General features: G+C 37.8%; 1 pseudogene; it reads right to left on the reverse strand.

The window, feature by feature from the left end:
• Positions 1-4,617: 4,617 nt before the first annotated feature.
• Positions 4,618-5,771, reverse strand: LOC141826936 (ERAD-associated E3 ubiquitin-protein ligase component HRD3B-like; annotated as a pseudogene).
• Between the last annotated feature and the right edge of the window lie 8,098 nt (positions 5,772-13,869).

The raw sequence follows: 13,869 nt of genomic DNA on the forward strand, positions 1-13,869 counted from the left end.
AACCCACTTTATTCTGATCTTTTTCATTCCTTTAGGCAAATCTGTCAACTCCCAAGTCCCATTTCTTTCAATTGCTTCTATCTCCAAATCCATTGCAGCTTTCCACTTGGAACTCTGAATAGCTTCTTCAAAGGTAGTTGGATCTGAGGTGGAGGCAAATATAACCAAATTGTTGTGCTCAACATCTTCTTCAGAGAATTCTTCCCCAGTTACATAATCTTCCATCCAAAATGATTTTCTTCTCTGTCTTCTTTCTAGAGAATTCTCTCTAGGTGACTCACTTGAAGATAAACTGACCTCCTTCTTCTTCAACTGCTACCTCTTCATATTCTTCTTCACTTTGATCATGTGTACTTTCTTCATTACTTTCTCCCTGCACGAGTATATCAAGTCCTGCTTTATTATTTCGCCTCCATTTCCAACATTCGGTTTCTTCAAAAATCACATCCTTGCTTACAATTATTGTCTTAGATGCTGGATCATATAGTCTATATGCTTTAGATTCTTCACTCATCCCTAGCAACATGCACCGAAGACTCTTATCATCTAGTTTTTTTCTCTTACAGTCTGATATATGAACATGACCATTGCATCCAAAAACCCGGAAGTATTCAACGTTTGGTTTGACACCACTCCAAGCCTCTTCAGGTGTCATATTTTTTACTGCCAATGTAAGACTTCTATTGAGCACATGAACTGCCCAATTTGCTGCTTCTGGCGAAAAGGTCTTTGGAACTTGCTTCTCCAATAGCATTCTTCTAACCATATTCATGATTGTCCTATTTTTGCGTTCGGCTACTCCATTTTGTTGGGGAGTGTAGGATGTTGTGAGTTACCTGCTGATACCATTAGGTGTTGGTGCAGTTTGCACTAACGATCAAACTCAGATTTTGATGTATGACAAAGTGGTTAAAGTTAGGTTGTTATTTTTAATCTCTTTACTAAGTGTGCAGGGTCGAAAGACTTAGAACCAGACACCAGGCTGAAGTCCAGGGTGGTTGAGCCCTGGCAGGAAGTCCAGTTGGGTCCGCGGAGCCTGACAACTGGCCGAAGACCAAGTTGGTTGAGACTTGGCAGAAAGACCAGGGTGGTTGAGCCTTGGCAAGAAGTCCTGGTGGGTTAAGAAGTTAAGTAGAGATGCACGAGGTAAGTGAGGTAAGTCACTGGAGGAGCGAACCAGTGAGGACGAGTCCAAGTTTGGACTTTAGGCGCGGTCCAACTTAAACCCACTTGGGTGATCTAAGTTGAGTCCTGGTTAGATCCTGGTCTGGATTGACAGGATCTAATTAATTTTAAATATTCTGTATTTTAGTATATTTTATTATACTAACTCTATTTTATAAGATTTATTTGGTATATGGATAAAATTAATTTTGCATGAGAACTCTGTAAAATTAATTTTTATTATTCATTTTTCTAATCTGAAATTTTATAAAATGATAAAATCATTCTTATAATAATTATTTAAGGAGGATAACATTTCTTATAAAAATAATATATATATATATATATTATTTAAATTATTTTTTGATCCTAGATAAGATAAACTGCTAAGTGTGGATCAAGTTTTGCAGTTTTTTAAAACATTTGCAGATCTAGATAAACTTGATAGTGTCTATATAAAGCTGCGGTCAGTGCATGAATCACAGAACTGCGACCAACGTCATTCTTCTGCGGCGACCCGAGCTTTGACACGACCACGCCCAATTTCTGCCGGAAGATCACCCCCAACATTCGAGCGTGTCCAGAATTCTCTGTTGTTGGGTAACGAAGTTTTTTTTATTTATTTTCGGCACTTATTTAAAAGTCAAAAGTGTGGGGTTGTCACACTTTTGATTATTGTATTCGCCTACTCTACCAGAGTTTGTGTCTGGTAGAGAGATTTAGTGGATTGCCCACAGGAAAGGTCCAAGGGACCTGGGCCTTCAAGTAGGAGTCATCGACGGCTCCGAACGAAGTAAAAAAATCACTTGTGTCTTTCGTACGCTTCATATTTATTTTCCGCTGCACGTTTTTTCAAAGCATAAAGTTTCTAACTCTGACTTTTAAACAAACGAATTATTAAAAAGTACGTGATTCACCCCCCTCTCACGTGCACTCGATCCTACAAGTGGTATCAGAGCCCCCTCTCACCGGACTAACCGCGGATGAGCCATGATCCGGATCTAACCATGTGGGTTGAACCTTAAAACAAAGGAAGTGGAGGCTCCCGTGTTTGAATCAAGAAGGACCAAACATCGAGCAGGAAGTCCTAGTAGGTCGGGTAGACCGAGGGGTATGAAGTCCTGGTTGAGCCTGGGCAGGAATCTAGTAGGTCGGGTAGATCGAGGGGCATGAAGTCCTGGTTGTGGCTGGGCAAGAAGTCCTAGTAGGTCAGGGTGGACCGAGGGGCAGGAAGTCCTGGTTGCGGCTGGGCAGGAAGTCCTAGTAGGTCGAGTGGACCGAGGGGCAGGAAGTCCTGGTTGCGACTGGACAGGAAGTCCTGGTGGGTCGAGGATTCAGACATCAAACGGAGGCTTTCCGTTTGAGTCTGTGGTCCTTTGTTTGAGGGGGGGATTGTTGGGTTGCAAAGGTGCAAACATAGTCCCACATCTATAACACATGGAAAAGATCATGGGTTTAAAAGGATGGAAGATATCTCCATTGGCATGAGGCCTTTTGGGGAGAGCCCAAGAATAAAACCATGAGAGCTTAGGCCTAAAGTGGACAATATCATGTCATTGTGGAGATGCGGACATCCTTGGGGACCCAACAACAGGTGGGTAATTTTGGTAGAATTCTTGCAGGTAGTATAAACATTCTATTTGCAGACATTGCTGTTTGCATAATAAGCCCTTTCTCTGGATGATAGATTTTGCATACTCCATGTTGTATCAAAATAGCTACACCCTTTTCTTGTAATTGTCCAATACTTAACAAGTTATTTTTCAACTTAGGTATGTAAAAAACGTCAGTAATTACCTGAGCAACTCCAACAATTTGCAGTCTGATGTTACCCTTTCCCAATACATCCATTGTGGAATTATTCCCGAGCTTCACAGAAATCCGAAATTCTTCATCAAGATCTGAGAACCACTTGCACACATATGATTAGAGCACCCCGAGTCAAGGAACCAGACATCTTCATCTTTTCGTATTGCTTGATTAAGCTTGACATATGACATCAGTAATAATTCTTCTTTCTCTTCCAGTTCGGCATAGTTCGCTTCTTTCTCCCATTTAGGAGACTCATACTGGAAGTGCCCTAAATGATGACACTTATAACACTCAATCATTGCTTTATTGTATGCTTGCCTGCCTCTCCCTCTGCCTTTCCCTCTCCCTGCATCTTCACCAATCTTATCGTAGGTCACCTTCAATGCTTGCTCATCGTTTCCATGTCTGTTCATCCTCTGCTCATGTACTAGTAAGCTGCTTTGCAATTCATCAAGAGTTAAAGTGTATAAGTTATTAGATTCTTCAATGGAACAAACAACATAATCGAACTTGGAGGTCATTGATCGTAAGATCTTTTCAATAATCACTATTTGTTGCATGTTTTCACCATGAATCTTCATCTTGTTTGCTATAGTAAGAGTTCGAGCAAAGTATGCATCAATGCTCTCACTTTCTTGCATATGTAGAATCTCAAACTCCTTCCTAAGTGCTTGGAGTTGTGCCCTTTTGGCTCTTGTGGAACCTTGATATTTCTGCTTTATAGAGTCCCAAATGTTTTTGGCAGTGTCTTTGTTAAGAAAAATCTCAATACATTAAAGGTCTATAATTTACTAACAACTAGGGGGTTAAACTGACCAGAGGTATCAGAGAAACTAATCCTACTGCTGAGGTCTTGCTTGTTGGTGACAGAAGGAAACTGATCTCAAATATGAATAATCAATTTCATATGCTAAGGATGTTAATGTTTTAAATATATGCTGATGGTTCTCTTATAGTTAATCTATCAAACTTGAACCTTCTTTTTTTTGGCAAGATATGTGAAAGGACGAAAGGTATTCCAAAACCAAGATCTTGGAAAATTTTCAATGCCTTTGCATGCAGGAAATCTTTTTGCAATGACTAATCTGAAACAATAAAAAATGAATATCATCCATCCATTCTTCTATAAGCTGTCTGGTATTCAATTTAATGTTGACAAAAGAATAATGAAACTGCACAGAAAACTAACATTGTATTTATTTTCGTTAATATAATTAGACTGCTCACGATATTTATCAGTCATTCTTACTTCCAAATTTCTGGTAAGAAAATTACTTTGAATTTCATGTAATCTCAAACCCCTGTTCGTTGTATGGAAACTATGAGAAATCAAGCAAAATAAATTGTACTACACTAGCAACAAAGTGTGATGTCAAGGACTAGAGGTCAAGAGTTCCAACAGGAAATAGAAGCTATCTGAATGGGACTTCCAGAAAGTGATTGCTTGAAACAGTTAGACTTATATCACAGAGGCATAAACTTCAGAGATCTCTGCAACCAGTAAACCTTAATATAGATACAATATACATCCAGAAGGATGTTCACAATTTCAAATAACTTGAATATCAATTTTTGGTTCAGTATATGTTCATGATATTTCAGTTTATATACTAAAGTATTGTGACAATCTCAACTCCTGAATTAAGTAGAAATGGAAGGTAGGAACTTATGCGAGTTCAAATATGAAGGATCAGGCTTCACCTTAGTGTAGTTCTTTTTCTCTACACCATAACCTTTAACGTAGAGGAATCCCAAGCCATTATATGCTGAGTAATACTTATGCTTGGATGCAAGAGAGAGCCATTTGAAGGCCTTGGTATAATTCCTCTCCACTCCAGCCCCTCTGGCATACATCTCTCCAAGCATTTCCATTGCTCTTGGATACGGCCTTTGAAAACCAATGCAAAGCCCTAGTGAGGTCTGTCTTAACTCCCCTCAACCCATAGTAATACAACAAGCCAATCTGGTACATGGCAGCAGAATCACCCTTCAATGCCTGATACTCCGTGATTTGGAACTTCACATCCGCTTCCCCTCTTGACTTCCTTAAATCCTCCTTGTTCTCCTCGGTACCGCTGTGGATCCGGATGTGTTCTATCACAGGCGGCTCCTCCAATATCAAGAAGCTCCTGATCGCTGCCTCTGCAAGTTCGGAATAAAGCACCAGCGCTTTCTCATGCACCTGCATACAAAGGAACAATTCAACAGAGATGGAATCAGAATAGTCAGAGAGTGGTGAAAGAGGGGAGGGGAATCAGATTAGGAATCACCTCTTGCCGTAAATAGTTGTAGGCGAGAACCATCTTGGACTGCAGATTGCCACCCTCAGCCGCAAAGTGGTGGTAGAGGAAGGACTTGGAGCGGCTGTGGGCACGCATAAGACCGGTGCCACAGAGAAAACCGAGGGCGGATTGCGCGTGCGGGTAGCCGCGGGAGGCAGAGGCTTCGATTTCCGCGGCGGCGGCCTCCATGTCGGAAAGGTCACCAGAGGAAGCGGCGGAGATCATGTTACGGACTCCGGATTCATATTGGACTTCACGGGCATCAGACGACGGGTCATCCAGAAGAGAGGGCGACTCGAGGAAAGGGAGCCACGATCCTTGGACGTAGTCGACGTTCGAGATGGACTCCGAGTCGCCGAACTCATCCCACTCGTTGGATCCCTCGGTAAGGTTCCCTCTGATTCTTCACTAGGGGCCGCGGAGGCAGAAGACGATTCGGATGTGTTCGTTGGCGAAGACGAGAGCGTCGCAAAGGAGGAGGACGGCGACGCAGCTGATTGCAGCGCACCGCATCGCGAATTGTGCGTCTTCCCCGGCGTCGATGTGAAGTTTGACTTCGCCGGCGGAGTGGTTCTCCTTGTAAAGCAGAAGTCGTGATGCGACGACATGCTTGCTCGTATCAACAGCGAACAGATGAGAAGAGACAAGATCCGACGGTTCTCGTGAATAGTAAGTAACACGTGGAAGCGATACGTCGCTAAGAAACCTGATTTGGTTCGGCCGGAAACGATTAATCGATTATGTGCCCACGATTATTCGGTTCGAACCAGAGCAAACCAACGTTTTTAGGGGAATGACCATTTTTCATTTTAACCAGCTATAATCTCGAACGCATCGCACAAAACTATAAAAATAATTTTGTTACTTTGAAAAACATAAACAAATAAACTAAAATTAAACGATTTAATATTATATGTAAATTTATTATTTTTTTAAACATATTTTGATGATGTGAATGTTAGATAAAGTTTGGACTTTGGAGAGCTCAATAAGATCAAGTATTGATAATGAATTTGTATAGATAAGGCAATACGTTTTCTAGTCGAGTTTCTTTTTTAGCCTCAGAACATTATTGAATTGGTTAATATGAGACAAACTTGTTGAAATTGATAAGGGATCTATTCTTAGTGAAGTTGAGGCAATACTCTCCCTCTCTCATAATGATCAATTATAATTTTTTGATTTATCTCCTCACAGATGATCGTAGAATTGATTGTGTGAAACTTTGGAGTGACAGATTTCACATCTTACTGAAGAATCTTTTTTTTAAAGACTTCTTTTTTTAAGAATAATAAAATATAAATAACAATAGCACAATTAAATCTTATTTATTAGATGAAACACTATAGATACTTTTATACTTGTCCCCAGGGCAATGGTGCAATGGTATGACATCCAGGTTGAGACTCAAGGACCTACGGTTTGATACTCTGCTGGGAACGTAATCAAAGGATGTCGTCGTGAGAAACTTCCCTGGGATTGAGTGCATAAGACTGACTGAGATTTATCATTTTTTTTCTATACTTGAGTTGACAATAAATATAAAATAAATATTTTAAATAAACAATAATAATAATCATAAGTGTTCATTATCTATTATAAAATAGAAAATTTTAATTATCATATAATAAAAATTAAATATTGTATCAATCTTATTTAAAAAAAATAGTTTTTTTTTTCATTTATCACTGATAAGTTAATTTGAAATTTATCTTCCATTTATTTGTATTACGAATTTATTTTAAATTAATTTAATCAGAAAATTTTAATTTTATTAAACTATCAAATATGGGTTTCATTTTTCTTGGGCCGGCCCGTCCCGGAACAGCCCATTTAAGGCTCATGAAGAACTCCTTTTCAGCGAAATGATTGTCGAATGAGGATAAATAGAAAACAAAATCATATTTCAAAACCAAGCTTGCGCCCTCTTCCAAATCAAAAGAAAGATCAAGAAGGAACAGAGAAGGCGACGACTACGATCTCATCTTTCTTGCCGGATCCCTTAGTCTCTGCATCCCGGCGGCCACCGTAACCCTCGCTTCTTCTTCGTCGCTCTCTATCTCGTATGGGGACTGGCAAGAATAACAGCGAGGCCACTGACGATCTCGACGACATGCCGCTCGCGGAGCGGCGCAGCTTGATTCGCCTCCGGAAGGCGGCTTCGCCTTTGTCTAGTGTTCCTGAGCCTCCAAAGTGCTTTCGCTCTCCTTTTTCTGCTTATGCTTTGTTCTGCTATTTTGTCGGGAGGGTGACAACATTTGTTAGTTAGGACCTGCAGGTGCTCGATTGACGAGCCTGTAGCGCGCGTATCTTCTGAAACTTCCAAGGTGAGTTCTGATACGATGTTTTATTTAGCCTTTAACAGTATGCACAATGGGAGCTTGAAACTAGACTTAGGTGAAGATCGTGATAATCCTTAGGCCTAGATGATCTAATGGTGACCTGTTTTGTTCTTGAAATGGTATTCTCTGAAAAAAAATTAAATGTGCAGTGTGAAATCTACAAGAAGTTGGATATCTAGTGTTAAGACGTTTTATTGTGATCTTGCAGCTTAAAATGTACTAGTATCTGCCTCCTTATTTTAGGGGAAAAAGGGCATAAGAAAGAAATAAGAAATTTTATTACCATCTTAGTTTTTATTATGTTTACCACTGCTCTGCAATTCTGAAGAACTTAATTGATTTTTTTCCCTTTTATTTTTTTATGATTAGTTTCTTTCTCATCGAATTGAGCTTCTTTATGCAAAAAATAGTTTTTCAAGATAAAGTGGGATAATCTAGCTGACATGGTTGAAATCATTAGGAAAGTAAATCTACGAATGACTTTGTCTGCTAATGATAAATATGGAACTAACATATTTTGTCCTTTGGACCAGTGCAAGTATCCAAAGTGGAACCTAATGAAGTATGCAACTCAATTTACCACTTCATTTGTACTTAAATCACTATGTTATTTAAAATAATCTGTTTACCTTCAGCTATAGTTAACATGGAATTGCTTTATTGAATGAGAAATTTTCCTGTTGAAAGGTTACTTTTCTTTTTAATGTTTGTGGTAACTTCCATTTATATTGAAATGAATTTTTATCTGTACCACCATTCAATTTTGGAAGATTTTTTTTGCATATCAAAATTGGACAAATTTCAAGAAATTTTGAAGATAGTAGCATTTTGATTGTTCTTATTAGGTAATAAGTTCTTCTATTGTTGCATAAATTGTTATTTGCAGGAGTGGCCGGGGTTACCAAGAGGTGTAAAATTTCAACTCTCTGATGCTGATCTACTCTGGCACTTGCTTGCAAAAGCAGGCAAGGCTCCCGCTGATCCACATCCATTCATACACGAGTTCATTACTTGCCTAGATGATTTTGATAGATTTGGTCATACCCACCCTCAGAATCTTCCTGGTAACTGAGAATAACGCTTTCACTCATCTTTTTCTTCTGTAAAAAAAAAAAAGATGAGTGAAAGCGTTATTCTTCCTTTGGGAGAATATCTTGACCATCCTTTGGGAGAATATCTTGGAAACAACAAGGTCTCCTACATCATCATTGTCAGAGCCAAGGTGAAACTGATGCATTATCCAACTGCGATTCTCAGATCTGTTCATGCGTGCATGAAGAGTCATTATTGACTTATATCCACGGTGTTTTTTATCAATGATCAAAGGCTTGATGTTGTCATTCTTCTTCCAACACACGTTCCCACAATCATCATATTGTTCAGCCTCAGTATTATGAGTCTTAAAAGATTTGTGAAAGAAATAAGTAGTAGTCCTATCTTTTATACCTGTCAAATAATCTTTTAGATATACAAATATAGGCATATCTAAAAGATTATTTGACAAGTATAAAAGATGGGACTACTACTTATTTCTTTCATAAATCTTTTAAGACTCATAATACTGAGGCTGAACAACATGATGATTGTGGGGACGTGTGTTGGAAGAAGAATGACAACATCAAGCCTTTGATCATTGTTAAAAAACACCATGGATATAAGTTAATAATGACTCTTCATGCACGCATGAACAGATCTGAGAATCGCAGTTGGATAATGCATCAGTTTCACCTTGGCTCTGACAATGATGATGTAGGAGACCTTGTTGTTTCCAAGATATTCTCCCAAAGGACTGGTCAAGATATTTCAGAAGAGAAAACAATGAACGTAGCCATAGCTATTCCTACTAATGCAGAATTAGCAAGATGTTCCAAGTCACATAAACCTGAAGTTCATCAAGCGGATCAACATCTTGATGTCACTGAGACAGACTCAACTTCACAGGTCTTCAAAATTCATAACTTAACTTTGTATTTTGGCTGCAATATTCAATCATAATGTTTACGAGGATATCACACTAACAAAGTCACTGGGAAGTAGTAAAGGAAAATCCCAAAGTTTGAATAGTTTAGAATATCTGTTTGTTGTTGTTAACATGTATTGAATATTTCACTATCTTTATCTTGTGGAGTTTCTATTGTTAAATAGCATACAAGATGCTTTGTATCATCTGCAACTATTTCTTTCTTGTACACCCTGGGTTTCTGTTCTGTCCCTCAACATAGGGGTTGCTTGGTGTCTACCATTCTACGTGTCACGTGGTGCATCAAATTGATATAGATCAAAACAATTCAAGACTAAAAATTAAGGTGTAGTATGGAGTCCCAAGTCGTATTTTTCCAAGGAAACTAGTAAGCGTGTTTGAATTAGATTTTCAGCTCTTTTGTTTTTGGTTTTTTTTTTTTACAACTAATCAAAACATCTAAACAAGCATTTAAATTGAAATCTAAACAAAATGACTAGAATGAAAGAAATTACAGTTTATACTAAGAAAACTAATTAACTAGAAAAATAAACTAACTAAATGCAGAATTAATGACAAAATTGTAAACTACCGAATTGAACTAACATGAACAAGAAATCTAACTCTAAATGTAAATCAACTAGTCAATGTAAATGCAAGTAAACTAGAATTACTCTCTTGAATCAAAAACACTAAATGCAGAAATGAATTTTTCAGAATTCGGAATTAAATCTATTAAAACAGGGGAAATGAAAACAATTCTAACATTGCAAACATCAATCAAATTATGCATCAGAAATGGAATGTTTTAATTCTACAGTAAATTCAGTAACAAAGTTTCTGCAAATCAACTATAGATCTAGGTTAAGAAAATGCTGGAAATCATTCACAAACTCCAAATCAGAGAACAAATCCCTTCTCCTCACGGATCTGTGAAGAAACCTCAGGGAACGCCCTTTTGGTTTTCAACAGCCTCTTCTGAATTCCTCAGCCGGTAAATCAAGTCATTCCAGCTAAAGAGAACGCCCTTACAGCCAGAATTTTCGTCGCGTGAAGAACAGAGACTGAACAGCGATCGGATCTGAAGATGAACTGATAAATTTGAATGTTGTTGCTCTGGTGAATCTGAGAATGAAGCGATTGCAGAATTCCTTAGAGAACTCCAGAAAACTCTGCAATTAGCTGGAAAGAACAGATCTAGGGAACGCCCTTAATCTGATGGTTCGGCGGAATGAGGAGGAAGAAAACAGCGAAATCCGGAAATGATGTTGATCGCGATCTGCCCAATCTCTTGCCAGTTGCTGATGATTTCAGAGATTGCTGTTGAAGATGGAAGATGAACTGAGATCTGAGTTGTGGATGGAGCTCGGCGTCGGTGTCGCGCGCGCGGAGAAAGAAATCGCGATCCAAAATTCTGTCCGAAGCTACTGTTCTCTTCTCCAGCCGCAGGTTTTCTCTCCAGTGAACCGGGTTCAAGTCTTTAGTCCGGTTCAACAATTCGGTTCAATTCCTAGGCTCAAATTCTGGACTGCTTTAACTGATTCGATCAGTCAAGTTCAACAGTGACTTGACTCGGCTAAACTCGAGCTCATCTGCATTTAACAGTAATCCAAATCTTCACCTAGAACAAAATTTTAACAGAATTTATATGAAAAACAAATCATGAATAAAAAGATCTAAATAGCAAATCTAACTCCAAAACCATTTATTTAACCCAAATAAATCCAAATATCTAACGATTCGAATCAAAATGTAATGCCAATTAAACTAACCATCAAAATCCCCCACACTTATTCTTGCTTGTCTCAAGCAAGTTAAGAAAATAAAATCCTACTTCAATGGCACCCCCCTAAACACATTTCGAAACATGATTAGTAAATCGAAGAAGCAACCATCTAAAATAATAAATCTCAAAGATCTTAAGCATTCTTGGACACCCATTTTACTTTCGGTTTACTAAATACTAACTTCCACTTTCATGAATGAATTGAGCATGATATCACTCAAACCTCCCAGGATAAACATTATGTGGCTCTCCTTCTAAACTAAAATGTATGCTTTTGGTAGAGTGCACTCAAGCTACACATGTTTCTTGAACTACCATAAGTTTGCTAATCTTCTACTCTCTACCACTATTATGGATATAAATGCTAGTATGAAGGTAGAATGAAAAGCAATAATGGCAAATCAGAAACAATTCAAGATGCAATTTGAAACAAGAAAGAATAAGAAGAAACTGGGGGGTTTTTTTTTTTTTTATTTGAGTGGAAGATTTGGGCACTAAAGATACTATATGATTGGACTTTGGCCCTTCTTTTCTACTTCTCTTCTTCTATCATTCATCATTTCAGAATCTCAAATTCAGTTTTCATCAAATTTCAGCATTCCCTATCAGTTCAGCACTTTCCAATTCCTGCAAATCCTGCACTTACACATTCTGCTAATTCCTCTTTAAAATTCCAGCTTCTTTGTTTTCATTTCTTATCATGATTCCTTCCATTCTTTTTCTCTTTTGTAGCTTGATTACTAATGCTAACTCATCCTCAATTAGCCTTAAAAATCAGCTCCTGATCAGCCTCTCAAAAACTTCAGAAATATGCTGAAAAATTGCAAACTGCCATTTTTTCCTGATTTCCAATCTGTTTTTGTTACTTTGCTGCCATCAATGCTTCTGGAACATTAACATTTCAATTTGTTGTTGATGAAACAATTTAATGAAAATATGTTCTGATGTAATTCATTAACCCATCAAATTCTTGAAACTTCCTTTAAACAACTTGGCACAACCCCTTTGTTTTCTGATTTTTTTTATTTTATTTTTTTTCCTTCTGATCTGTTCTGTTTCACATCTATTTCCAATACACTTCAATCATACTTATTCTAGTTCTACGATGCATTTACTGAAAATATTCCCAACCAAATCAGTCCACTCTTCGAAACTCATAAAATTCTGCTTACTCTGTTTAGCCCCATTTCCAACTTTATTTCAATTTTGTTCCAGCTTGATTTCTTTTCATTTGTAAACAAATGAATCATTCATTCAACACTCCATGGATTCACATCAACTTAGCTTGAATAGGTTAGAATTGCAGCAGCTCCACAACATTAAATTCAATTTCAGATTTGCATAGCTTATCCACATTTAAAAAATCTACACTGATTTCAGCAACTATTAACCTCTTTTGTGCAAAAATCCGGCAGAATTAACTCAGAATTTCAATTCTCTGCTTCAACCACAATTCCACACTTAATAGCTCATTCTAAACTCAATTTGCAATTAATCTTCCATGCTTTTCCTATTTCTGCAACTCTGAACAGCAGCATTGATCCAACAATTCGTTATCAATTTTAATCCATTACTCCATTGCTCAGAAACTGACAGTAAACAAAGCTCTCAGCTCTCCCCCACACCTAAACTGTTGTCTGTCTCAGACAAACCAACCATTTCCAGCTCCTGTCACAGAAAAATTAGTCAGATTCCAACTTCCAGCATTTTCTAATCTCCAGCATTTGTCAAACTCAGTAACTCTGATGCTTTGTGCCAAATTCTAGCATATATTACATTTCAGACACTGCACATTTACAGAAATATCCAGCAAAGATTCCAGATTCCAGAATCAGCTAAGTTTCAGCTCCTCTGTGCCAAACTCCAGCAATACCAGATTCCAGCATATTCCCTTATTTTACTTGTTTGTCTCTGATTTTTCAGCTTGATTTTATCAGAGTTTCAGCCCTTAATTCCTTGTCATTCATACCCAACTGGCATTCCTGTGACCCCTTTCGAAATGGAAGAAAGGAGAGAAAGTGAGGAAGAAAGCGATGTAGAAACTACTTTCGAAAGGAAGGAGACTAAACAGGAACAAGCGGGATCCACCAAAAAAAACCCTTCCCTTTATGGGAAGAAAAGGAGGATCCGGACAAAATAGATCAAACGGAAGAGATCCGAGTGGAAAAAACGTATCCTTTTGAAAAATCTCTTGTAACTTTTCTTTTCAATTATAAGCGGTGGAATCGTCCATCACGGTATATACAAAATAATCGACTTGCACGTTCTATACGAAATGAAATGTCACAATATTTTTTTTATACATGTTTAAGTGATGGAAAACAAACAATATCTTTTACATATCCACCTAGTTTATTGATTTTTTCAAAAATGATAGAACGTAAAATTTCTTTGTACACGACAGAAAAATTTATCCATGAAGACCTATATAATTATTGGGTTTCTACCAATGAGCAAAAAAAGTACAACTTGAGTAATGAATTAATAAGTAGAATAAAAATTCTAGAAAAAGAAAAAGTATTT

The sequence above is a fragment of the Curcuma longa genome, chromosome 4 (assembly GCF_044706935.1).
Source record: "Curcuma longa cultivar G26 ecotype Majalengka, Jawa Barat chromosome 4, ITB_CL_G26_1.1, whole genome shotgun sequence".
Lineage (NCBI taxonomy): Eukaryota > Viridiplantae > Streptophyta > Magnoliopsida > Zingiberales > Zingiberaceae > Curcuma > Curcuma longa.